Genomic DNA, 13,118 nt, shown 5'->3' on the forward strand with positions numbered 1-13,118 from the left:
TTCGTGGTGTCGATGATAATTCGATACCGATAGGTGCCATGGATATGGATTTTATAATGAAGAATATGAAATATATGACATGATGTAGTGAATATATCCCCATATCGAAGAAATCACTTTGATGAAACTGCATTATAAAATTCTTTGTGTACGAATGCCGCAATCGATAGTCGACTCTAATTTGCGTCCTCCGAGGAGGACTCGATTCCTCCTTTGAGCATCAATAATCTCTTTCTGGCAAAACGAAGTGTTATGAATCACATTTTTCGAAAGATGTTTTCTGCCAATTTCCTTCAATCTCCAAACATCTCTTTCTCCCGTTTGTCGTTTTTGCGTTCGCTAATCCTTTCTCACAACACCCATTTCTCGTTTGAGAAAGTGTTGAGTAAACATAGTTTGCCAGTGCGTGTAGAGCGGGAATACCTAAATATTCATAGCACCTATAATAAATTGCCAAAATACGTGGTCTTACGTTGATCGCACTTGATTGATAAATCCAAAACGAAATGTATTTGGTCGCAGCATTATATGAGTAGGAAGCAAATAATCGCTCGAAAATTACATGATTTTCGCGATGTGAAACATTTTCCGTTTTTCATGTTATGCATCCAATATTGGATACGAAAATTTTCTACTGATGGGGAAAAATAATATTCAGAAGCTTTCCAGCTAATTGAGATTGATTGAAAAATCACTTCCAAATGTATTTTGTTGCAGTGTTGTATGGATAGAAAACATTAAAATAAACTCTTTCGCATGAATGTATTTTTCAATTCCCAATGGAACTGGTAGATTATTTTTCAGCAACGATGATAACAACGAGGGTTCCGCGCGCGTTTGTGTGAGTGGCGGCTGCTCCGATGTTTCAAGCGAAACCGTGGCATCACTCTCCTCCTGATGGATTCCTCTCTGGCCTAAGGCGCACAAACAGGCTCTTGGTGACACCGTTCATCAGCGCTTTCAAGATAAACGATGTTAGGTCCACTACAACAGCGACAACATGCTCCAATCGCTGTTCAATTATAACTGAGTGGGATTTCCGAGCGGCGCTCGCTTATATACCGATTGGTGATTTCAATAGCCTGTTTTGAAAGCAATTTAAAGGCTATTGAAACAAGTTTTTTGATGAAAAAGTAACAAATATATAACGCGTAGACATTTTACCTTTCGAATGAAGTGTTTATCATACCATTTCGTTCAGTTGTTTAAGAGTTATTAACGCTCAAAATCTCGGTCTCCGGCGTAACGCTTTCGTTTTCGAAACTTTGATTTTACACCCCGGTATAGAAATGAAAGACGTAATCCTACGTCAAAACAAATTATGAATTCGTTAATAAATGACTGAACTACACGCAATTGTTTGTGTTCCAATATTAAATGAAGCAGACTTTATTTTTCAATTGAGTCGATGGGAATATCCGGTACGTCTCAGTCGCTAGGTTCGAAGGATGATGAGCGGGCGATGAAGATTCTGTCCACCGAAACACGGTTGCTAGGAAGCCGCTACGAGACGAGTCTGCTATGGCGTTATGACCACGTAAAGCTGCCGGACAGCAAGGGAATGGCGTTGAAACGTCTAGCTTGTCTACAGAAGCGATTGAAGCGAGAACCTGAGTTAGCTGTTGAGATGCGTACGAAGATGATAGAGTATGAGGTAAAGGGGTATATTCGACGGCTTTCAGCAACGGAGAAAGCAGAGAAGCACTCTAATGACTGGTATTTGCCGATTTTCCCTGTCACCAACCCGAACAAACCCGGGAAGTTACGAATTGTGTTTGACGCAGCGGCGAAGGTTAACGGCTTCTCACTGAACTCATTTCTCCTTACGGGACCTGACCAGCTGGTATCCCTACTTGCTGTCTTATACAAATTCCGTGAGTTTCGCATCGCCGTTGTGGGAGACATAAAAGAAATGTTCTTCCAGGTTATAATGAAGAAACAGGACCAACGAAGCCAGATGATCCTGTGGATTAGCGGAAATCCAGACGACGAACCCGATGTATACGTGGTGACAGTTATGACATTCGGTGCTGCATGTTCTCCGAGTAGTGCGCACTATGTCAAGAAACCGGAACGCAGAAAGATTCGAAAAGCAGTATCCAAGAGCAGTCGAGTGCATTAAATATGAACATTACGTCGACGACATGTTGGCGAGCGTAGAAACTGAGGAAGAGGCTGTGAAATTGGCCAGTGAGGTGCGATCGATTCACTCTCAAGGAGGATTCGAGATACGTAATTGGCTTTCGAATTCAAGTTTTGTTGTTGAGAGTTTGCATGAAATGCACACTACGGAGAAGAGCATGAGTTCCTGTGCGGAGATGTCAACAGAGAAGGTGCTTGGAATGTGGTGGGATACCATAACCGATTCGTTCACCTTCAGGATATCACCAAAGCACGATGTGGAATTGCTGTCCGGTATTAGAATGCCTACAAAACGGGAAGTCCTGAGTACGTTGATGGCAGTGTATGATCCCATGGGTCTCATCGCTAATTTCCTCATCTACTTAAAAATTCTACTCCAAGAAATCTGGCGTTCTGGATGCGGTTGGGATGACGAAATCGATGGGAAGTTGGCCAATAAGTGGATACTATGGATCAAAGCTCTGCCACACGTCCGCCAAGTGAGAATCCCCCGTTGCTACCGAACTATAACATCCGCAGCACCGAGCAATATTGTTGAATTGCATATTTTCTGTGATGCTAGCGAGAATGGAATGGCCGCGGTAGCCTACTTCAGATTCGAAGAAGGAGGGAAAATAGAGTGTGCGTTGGTTGGATCAAAAACAAGAGTGGCCCCGCTGAAGTTTCTCTCCATTCCTCGTCTTGAGTTGCAGGCTGCAGTAATTGGAGCTCGCCTTGCCGAATAAATCGCTAACACAGAATGAAGATCGCACGTCGCCTTTTCTGGACCGATTCCCGCGACGTAGTGTGTTGGCTACGTTCTGACCATCGACGCTACAGCCAATTCGTGGCCTTCAGGGTCAGCGAACTGCTTGACACAACGCAGGTGAAAGAGTGGGAGTCGATGGTTCCATGGACCAGATTTTTTTGTGGAAACCTGAAAGCGAATGGCCGAACAACAGTGGTGATCAAGGTACGACCGTGGAAGAGATCCGTCCCAGTATCCTGCATCACATAATCACCGATTCGCCAATAAAGTTCGAACGCTTCTCAAAATGGAAACGGTTGCTGAGATCAATTGGATATGTCCATCGTTTCATTATGAATCTTCGTAAGCGGGTTAAGAAGGAAACGGTTGAGCTGGGTTCCCTAACACATGAAGAACTGAAACTGGCGGAGATTACTATTTATAGATGGGTCCAACAGCAGGCGTACCCGGATGAAATACAGCTGATACGCAACATCAAACCGGAGGCATCGTTGTGGGAGCGCAGTTTGCCAAGAACCAGTCCATTGCAGAAACTGAGTCCAATCATCGATAACTACGGTGTTCTTCGAATGCGGGGGCGTATAAATGCCTGCGAATGGGTAGACGAAAATACCAAGAATCCCATTATTCTTCCGAGACAGAACTACGTGACCAACTTGTTGATTGCCGAGTACCACGTAGCGTACCGTCATCAGAATCACGAGACGGCTATAAACCAGATTCGAACTAAATACAACATTCCTCGTCTCCGTTCGGAGTTTGAACGCGTCCGCAGAAACTGTCAGCGTTGCAAAATTAGAAGGGCGAGCCCCAAGCCTCCAGCGATGGGCAACCTTCCGCCAGCCCGACTGGCAGCATTTCAGCGACCATTCTCGTTCACCGGAGTAGACTACTTTGGGCCGATGTCTGTGTTAGTCGGTAGACGCACTGAGAAAAGGTGGGGAGTTCTTCTCACGTGCATGACTCATTTTGGGGGCTGCTGGGAGCGACTGATCCAGTCTGCTAAGAAGACTATGAACGACTTTGACACGCCACGTTTACCATCAGATGAAATATTGCGCTCCATGTTAATGGAAGTCGAAATGATACTGAATTCAAGACCACTCACTGACATTCCATTAAACGACGACACTGAACCACCCCTAACGCCGAATCATTTTTTGTTAGGATCATCGAACGGGAGTAAGCCCCCGATCACTTTCGACGACAGACACAGCGTTTTGAAAAGATCGTGGAAGATGGCCCAGTTATACGCCGATAACTTCTGGAAAAAATGGGTAAACGAGTATCTGCCTACCTTGACCCGCAAGACAAAATGGTTCCAATACGTAAAACCCATTCAAGAGGGCGATCTGGTGTTGATCGCTGACTGCAACCTCCCAAGGAACTGCTGGCCACGAGGACGTGTGGTCGAGGATATCCAAGCCAAAGATGGTCAGGTTCGCCGTGTAACCGTGCAGACAGCGAGAGGGCTTCTCGAGAGACCAGCGACCAAGGTTGCGGTTCTAGACGTCAGTGCAAAAAAGGGTAAGCCTTAGTGGCGTACCGGGGGGGAGTGTCACAACCCTACGGGATGCGACGCACCTTACATCAACTTATTTGAGCAACTTCCAAATGCCACCCTGGGCTATTTATTGTCAACATGTTTGTTTATGTGGAGAGAAAAAAGCATTAGAGACAAAGTTTATTGATTAAGTGAGTTGGTGAAAAAGAATTGTTAAGAATTAGAAAAGCCATTTGAATTTATTAAAAAGCGTTGAATTTATTATTCTACTTAGATCTAACTTAAAAGTATGTAGATTTAAAATCATTTTTTATTCTATAAATTGGATTATTTATTCTACTTAAATCTAGCCTAAAAGCGTCAGGAACCGTGTCGATTTTCACTTGAAATTATAAACGTAAAATTACATTATCTACAGTTGAAAACACACAGAAGTACGAGAATAGCACCGACCGTTATTTTGCAACTAGCACGGACAAAAAAATAGTACGGAGAAGAAACTAAACGTGAGTGCCAACATTTTGTATTTAAAAACCATTTTCTCATGTATCCAAAATCACGTAGTTATGCAAACAAATTATCCTCCTGATGCTAGGCACAAATTGTGAATTTATAACTTTATATATTTCCTTATTCTGTGTTTTCTTCCCGAAGGGATTTTATAACTCCTTTTTTATAAATATACGAGTTACGAAACTGGAAAACGTCTTTTCTGTCTGTCCGTTTGCTAACGCAACAGCTATCATGAGCACCGACACAGCCTTTGTCCAAACGACAGAAGAAACGTTAAGTTAGGACTATCTTTCAAGTATTTAAACAACATCGAGTAATGATTTTTCATTAATTTTTTTTTTTATTCTTTATTTGAGAGGGTTTCAACCTCCTGGGCTGGTTCGCCTCTGTAGTGACGGCAGTAAATATTGCCGCAAGGTACAATAACTTACATAAAATGTACATAAAACATTAACGTAAAATAACTACGTAGACCGGACCTTGAAATGACGACGAAAGAAGAACGCATTAAAACATTTTTAAATAAATTGAATAAAAAATACTAGTTTTTCTCCAATTGCTGCTTGCTTTCTGGACCAGCTGGTAAGGATGTCGGACCATGGCTTCAGGCCAGTGGAGAGGAAGCCGTACCGTTGAAGATGCCGAGAAGTTCTTATTCCCCTTCATCGTGGAGGAAAAGGAACAATGATCTTCGTGGCTGATCCATTGTTCACGCGTTAGACTCTGAAGAATAGTTCGGCATCTTTTAAGTAGCAGAAAAGCGCTGCTACTTTCGCTGGGTCGTCGCTTAAGATATCTCGCACGCTCCCGCTGATTCCATATAGATTTCGCAGATCGTCGTATTTTGGGCAACCACACAAGAAATGTTCGACAGAGTTGTGGATTTGGCAGTGATCGCAGAGTAGTCGGAAAGGTCCTCCTTTGAAGCCGTGCCGTTTTTTCATTCAAATTTTAGCAATTTAAAATTGCTTTCGTGTCTGCTAAGCTGATAGAAAATAAATTGCTCCACGAGTACGGATTAATTATTTTTATGTTTATTTTGTGTCAAGGCAAGATTACCACATTTCATAACATGAATAAATTGAGGTCGAACGGACTTCAGAATGCAAAAGACGAATCGTGAGATCCGATCGAGATTCAAAGCAATCGGATTCCGGAATATGGGTGACTGTTCGATATTTTTTTTTTTTTTTTTAATTCGTTTATTTTTACAGGCTCAGTTACTTAAGTTTAAAGGAGCCGAATTCTTAAATATAATTTTAAAACTATATATATAAACAATTTTCTTACATCTATGGTTAGTAAGGTGGAAAACCGATTACTCGCGGTGTACTCGAGTTTAGGAGGGTGACATATTTTTAGGAGAAGGATGGGATATAAGGAAATTGTAACAATGTTGATGAACACTCAATTTATAAATCTATTCGTATATCTATAGTGTATTTACATTTCAACTTATTCTACTATTTATAGCAAGGGGACGAATTACCCGCAAAGGAAGGAAAGGAGGGTATAAGGATGTAGGGGCAATCACACACGAAGATCTATAGCTTTAAGGAAAACATATATATGGGACATGTAATCAAGGTCTAACCGAGCCAACACATCTCTCACCGGCACATTGGGCTGTCTTCCTCGGGCCCGAAGGGAGTTTTTTAAATTCGATCTGGCGACCAGATACACCTCGCACGACCAAACAATGTGCTCGATGTCGTGATAACCTTGGCCACAAACGCAGAGATTGCTGCTGGCAAGATTGAAACGGAAGAGTAGTGCATCTAACGAACAGTGATTGGACATGAGTCGGGAGAAGGTGCGAATAAAGTCCCGACTCAAGTCCAGACTTTTGAACCACGGTTTGAGGCTAACCTTAGGGATAATCGAGTGAAACCACCGGCCCAATTCATCTTCATTCCACTTGCGTTGCCAGTTAGCGATGGTATTTTTGCGGACTAAAGAATAAAATTCATTGAAGGCGATTTGACGCTGATAAATATCGCCTTCAATTGCACCTACCTTTGCTAATGAGTCAGCCCTCTCATTACCCTGCTGCTGGCAAGATTGAAACGGAAGAGTAGTGCATCTAACGAACAGTGATTGGACATGAGTCGGGAGAAGGTGCGAATAAAGTCCCGACTCAAGTCCAGACTTTTGAACCACGGTTTGAGGCTAACCTTAGGGATAATCGAGTGAAACCACCGGCCCAATTCATCTTCATTCCACTTGCGTTGCCAGTTAGCGATGGTATTTTTGCGGACTAAAGAATAAAATTCATTGAAGGCGATTTGACGCTGATAAATATCGCCTTCAATTGCACCTACCTTTGCTAATGAGTCAGCCCTCTCATTACCCGGAATGGAGCAATGTGAAGGGACCCAGATAAAGGTAATGACATAACAGCGTCTGGATAAAGAACTCAAAATTTCTCATATTCTCTCAAGGAAGTACGGCGAGTGCTTTTCCGGCCTCACTGAACGGATAGCTTCGACAGAGCTAAGACTATCCGTTACAATGTAATAGTGTTCAACAGGTCGTGAGGCGACGCTGTCCAGCGCCCAATGAATTGCTGCCAATTCAGCAATATACACTGAGCAAGGATTCCGAAGACTGTGTGAGGTGCTAAAAAATTCGTTGAACACTCCAAATCCTGTGGACTCGTTTATAGTGGACCCATCAGTAAAGTACATATTATCACAATTGATACCCCCATACTTTTCATCGAAGATCGTTGGAGCGATCCTCGATCGTTGGTAATCTGAATATCCATGGATATCTTGCTTCATGGACAGATCAAAATGCACAGAGGAATTGATGTAGTCAGGGAAACAAACACGGTTGGGAATATACGAAGAAGGATCAACCTGCATGGAGATGAATTCATGATATGAACTCATGAATCCGGAGTGAAAATTTAGCTCGATCAGCTGCTCAAAATTTCCGATCACCAATGGGTTCATGACCTTACACCGGATGAAGAACCGAAGAGATAATAAATTGAAGCGATCTTTTAGTGGGAGTAGGCCTGCCAAAACCTCGAGACTCATGGTATGCGTTGAGGGCATACATCCCAACGCGATACGGAGACAAAGATACTGAATTCGCTCGAGTTTAATGAGGTGTGTTTTGGCAGCTGATTGAAAACAGAAACTGCCATACTCCATCACTGAGAGAATAGTTGTACGATACAACATTATAAGATCTTCTGGGTGGGCTCCCCACCAGGTGCCGGTAATTGTACGGAGAAAGTTTATTCTTTGATGGCATTTTTTACTCAGATACCTAATATGGGCCCCCAAGTACATTTGGAGTCGAACCAGACCCCAAGATACTTGAATGACATAGCATGAGTGATCGGTTTACCCAAAAGTTGAAGCTTTGGTTTTGCTGGTCTATGCTTCCTAGAAAAAACCACCATCTCTGTTTTCTCCGTGGAGAATTCGATCCCTAGCCCAATGGCCCAGGTTGAAAAATTGTTCAAAGTATCTTGTAAGGGTTCTTGCAGGTCGGATTCGTTTGATCCTACGACAGACACCACTCCATCATCTGCAAGTTGTCTTAGGCTGCAATTTTGTGTAAGGCAATTGTCAATGTCGCTTACGTAGAAGTTGTACAAAAGGGGGCTTAAACATGAGCCCTGGGGGAGACCCATGTAAGAGACCCGACTTACTGCCGAATCTCCGTGAGAAAAGTTCAAATGTTTCTCACAAAGCAAGTTATATAACATATTATTCAATAGAGGCGGCAGACCCCGAGAGTGTAATTTGTCCGACAAAACCTCTATTGAAACAGAATCGAAGGCCCCCTTTATGTCCAAGAATACTGAAGCCATTTGTTTTTTTTCGGCGTAAGCCATTTGAATTTCTGAAGAAAGCAACGCAAGACAATCATTCGTCCCCTTGCCCCTGCGGAACCCATATTGTGTATCTGAGAGTAGGCCATTCGTTTCAACCCATCGATCAAGGCGAAACAAGATCATTTTCTCCAACAATTTCCGTATACAAGACAGCATTGCTATTGGGCGGTACGAATTGAAGTCGGACGCGGGTTTTCCGGGTTTTTGAATAGCTATAACTCGTACTTGTCTCCAATCATCTGGAACAATATTATTCTCCAGAAACCGATTGAATAAATTCAACAAGCGATGTTTCGCCACATCAGGGAGGTTTTTCAGCAAGTTGAACTTAATTCTATCCGATCCCGGAGCAGAATTGTTACATGAGAGCAGAGCAAGAGAGAATTCTGCCATCGAAAACTCGGAATCAAGATCGCACCTACCTTGTGGTATATCTCGAACAATTTTTTGCACAGGAGCGGAATCAGGACAAACCTTCCGTGCAAAATTAAAAATCCATCGATGTGAATATTCTTCGCTTTCATTCGTTGAAGAGCGATTTCTCATGTTTCGAGCCACTTTCCATAATTTTTTCATTGACGTTTCTCGTGACAAACCTCCCACGAAATTTCGCCAATAAGCACGTTTTTTCCCTTTGATTAAGTTTTTAAATTGATCTTCAAGGGCTAAATACGTTTGAAAATTTTCAGGGGTTCCACGTTTTCGAAAAGCTTTAAATGCATTCGATTTTTCTACATAAAGCTTGAAACATTGGCTATCCCACCATAGATTGGGAGGCCTTCGGGAAATGGTGGAACCTGGGATGGGTTTCGTTTGAGCGCGAACCGCGCTGTCATAGATCAAACGAGAAAGGAAGTTATACTCCTCCAATGGAGGTAAACCATCTCTGGAATTGATGGCTAGAGCAATCGCGTCCGCATATTTTTTCCAGTCAATGTGTCTTGTGAGGTCATATGCCATGTTTATAGATTCAGAAGAATTCGACCCAATGGTGATGGAAATTTTGATTGGCAAGTGATCACTACCGTTGGGGTTCTGGATTACATTCCACTTGCAATCTAACGATAGTGAATTCGAGCAAAGCGAGAGGTCAAGAGCACTTGGGTTAGCAGGAGGTTTAGGTACACGTGTTGTTTCCCCAGTGTTCAAAACGGTCATATTGAAGCTGTTACAAAGGTCATATATCAACAATGAACGATTGTCGTCGTACTGTTCCCCCCAGGCAGTTCCGTGAGAGTTGAAGTCTCCCAAGATCAATCGTGGCTCAGGAAGGAGTGAGCACATGTCATCAAGTTGTTTGCGGCTAACCGCAGCTCTCGGAGGCCAATACAAGCTGACAATACAGAGGTCTTTGCCTCTGATGTTTGCATGACAAGCAACAGCTTCGATCCCTCCAATAGGTGGAAGGTCAATTCTAAAAAATGAGTGGCACTTATTGATCCCCAAAAGCACCCCTCCGTATCTATCATCACGGTCCAAGCGTATAATATTAAGATCGTGGAAAGAGATATCATCTCGCGAAGAAAGCCAAGTTTCGGACAGAGCAAAAACATCACAATCGTAGTTATGAATTAAAATTTTGAATGTATCCAATTTAGGGATAAGACTACGACAATTCCACTGTAAAACAGTGATATCTCCGACCTCTCTATTTGAATTAGACATCAAGAGAGATAATCATTGCAAGGAGGGGCCATGTTTGCATCAATTGTTGCAAAATTGTCTTTAATACTGGAAGCATTGAGATGACAAGGGTTCTGATGGAGTCGGAAACATTAAAACACTTGAAGATTTGGTTCAAAAGGTCAGACAACTTTATAAATCCCGATTGGGAAGTTGAACTGGACGGAATAACAGGGACAGTTGGGGTTTTTGATGTCCCCTCGAGTGCTGGGCCATTCGAAGGTGATTTATTCCCACGGAAACCAGGAGGAACCTGATTTTGCTTGTCCGCTGCACTCGATTTTTTAGGCATGCTAACAGGGGGTATCACCGGAGGGGCTTGTCCTTGAACTTTGGGAGTGGTCACATTTTTGCGCCGGGGATTCCCTTGGAAAATGAACGGTGTGCCCCCGTTAGCTGTGTCCGCTTCTATTTCGTCAACGGGCAACGTGGCGAAGACATTTTGTGTGTTGATTGGTTGTTGTTGTTGGGCCAGTGGAGAAGCGCCCTTTAAAATATCCGCAAAAGTGCGTTTCGAGCGTTCCTTCAAAGAGCGCTTCTGTTTCTCCCAGCGACTCTTGTAATTTTCACAAACTGAGAGCTCGTGTGGGGATCCCCCGCAATATGGACATTTATGCTCAGTCGCACTGCAGGATTTCCCCTCATGTTGCTCTCCGCAAGTGGCACAGCGCTCCTTGTTGGCACAATAATCCGAAGTGTGACCAACTGACTTGCATTTGTTGCAAGTCATGGGCTTTGGCACGAAGAGTCGCACAGATAGTCTCAATTTGTCCACCATAACGTAGTCAGGGAGGGCGGCACCAGCAAAGGTGACTCGAAACGAGTCGGACGGCGTAAATTTAGTTTGGTCCCCATCATGGGAGAGTTTCCCGAGTTGGCGACAGTCCAAGATTTTCACTTCCATTGAGGGGAGCTTCTTGAACTTACCTTTTCCTTCTGCTTTTATTTGTTCGCTCGTCAGACCCGTTTCAGTTATCACCCCCTCAATTTCTACGTTATGGGAGGGTATAAATGTTCGATATTCGAGAGTGAAATGTTGATCAGCAACAATCTCGTTTGCGTGCTTCCGTTCATTCACGACAACTCGCAATTTGTTCGGTCTAACCCTGCGAATTTCAGATACAGAAGTGTATCTGGCCAGATCTTTCATGATCTGAATCACGTTAAGGTTTTTTCCTTTCGGTTTTGGCCGGAGGAAAACAACCCATGGGCCAGTTCCAGGTGCATCTTCTGGATAAACTCTGACACGTGGAGCGGAGACAACAGAGGGGGAAGACGAGGACGAGGACGAGGACGAGGATGAGGATGAGGACGAGGACGAGGATTGGGTTGGATCGGAAGCATCAGAAGGGGGAAGCGAAATCGATGATGGGAGAGGGGGAGTGGAAGTAACAGTTGTTGAGAAGGGAGGCTTGCAATTTTCATAGAGGGGGGCTTGGTAGGATGAGCGGATTCGTCCCCAGAAGAATTATCTTCCTTATGAGGGACTCGTTTATGTTTTTTCCCAGATCTTGTATGAGATTCATTATCGGAGATCTCCATCTATGGAGATCCTCCACTATTCTTCATTTTACAAAAAATTCTGTCTTATTTTTAAATTATTATTGATTTTAACAATAATCTTTAAAAAAAATAGCAACAAAAAAAATTATGATAATAATATCAAACAATGAACAAATGAATTGAATAATAATATTAATAATAAATATGTGTACCTTAATATATAAGTTGTTCCAATAATGCGCTCTACTGCCCTAATCAGGGAGAGACAGAGGCTACGCGCTACGGAGACAACACAATAGCGCAAGAATAGCTTACGCAGCCACGTGATGATGAATCCCGTTTGCGACAGTCACGCGATGGCGATCCCGTTATGTCGAATCAGTTCAACAGCCGCAATCCGGCTCGCTGCAAGAGCGCTGCTTCCTTTGTTGCTTCGTTCCACTTCACAAAAGGTCAGGTCGAAAGCGGACAGCAATGACCTTCACTCGTACACGATTCACTCGTACCAATAGCACAATAGCAAAAGTGGCAGCGCACAATACCGACAATGAACTTTACTCGTCAAGAGTTGGATAGCGAATGACTGTTCGATATTGTTACCACAAAAATGGTTCATAGCCCACGTGGTGATCTAAATCTTCTTTCATCGTACATGGCAGACGGAAAATGTACAAGACGTTTTCCAGAAAGATTTTATCAACGACACGATCGAAAGCGTATGGTATATCAATATATCAACGATTAAATACTGATAATGGTGGATGATCATTCACAGATATCAACAACGCAGACATTGACTTTTATAAGCTCTGCATATTAATATATTAATGCCAAGCTCTGCAGTTCGGCGAAGAGCAATGAAAAAATGGTGAAGTCCGGGAAAAAGGGAGCAATATACCGATGGGAATACTCCTCGATTGAATCACTATGATGAAATAATGGGGTACCAAATTGGCCTGTACATCAGCTCCAATGAAGTTGTTTGGCGTATCTTTGGTTTTACAATTCATGAACGGGATCTAGTACTAAGCCGTCCATATTCAAAACGGCAGCGCATATTTTTCATCAACTGGATAGGAATTTAACTAAATTAATATTGATTTTCTCTATTTTATTTTTCCATTTTACAACAAAAATATGTTACTTTTTTCACTTAACATTCAACATTAAAG

The sequence above is a fragment of the Toxorhynchites rutilus genome, chromosome 1 (genome assembly GCF_029784135.1).
Source record: "Toxorhynchites rutilus septentrionalis strain SRP chromosome 1, ASM2978413v1, whole genome shotgun sequence".
Taxonomy (NCBI): domain Eukaryota; kingdom Metazoa; phylum Arthropoda; class Insecta; order Diptera; family Culicidae; genus Toxorhynchites; species Toxorhynchites rutilus.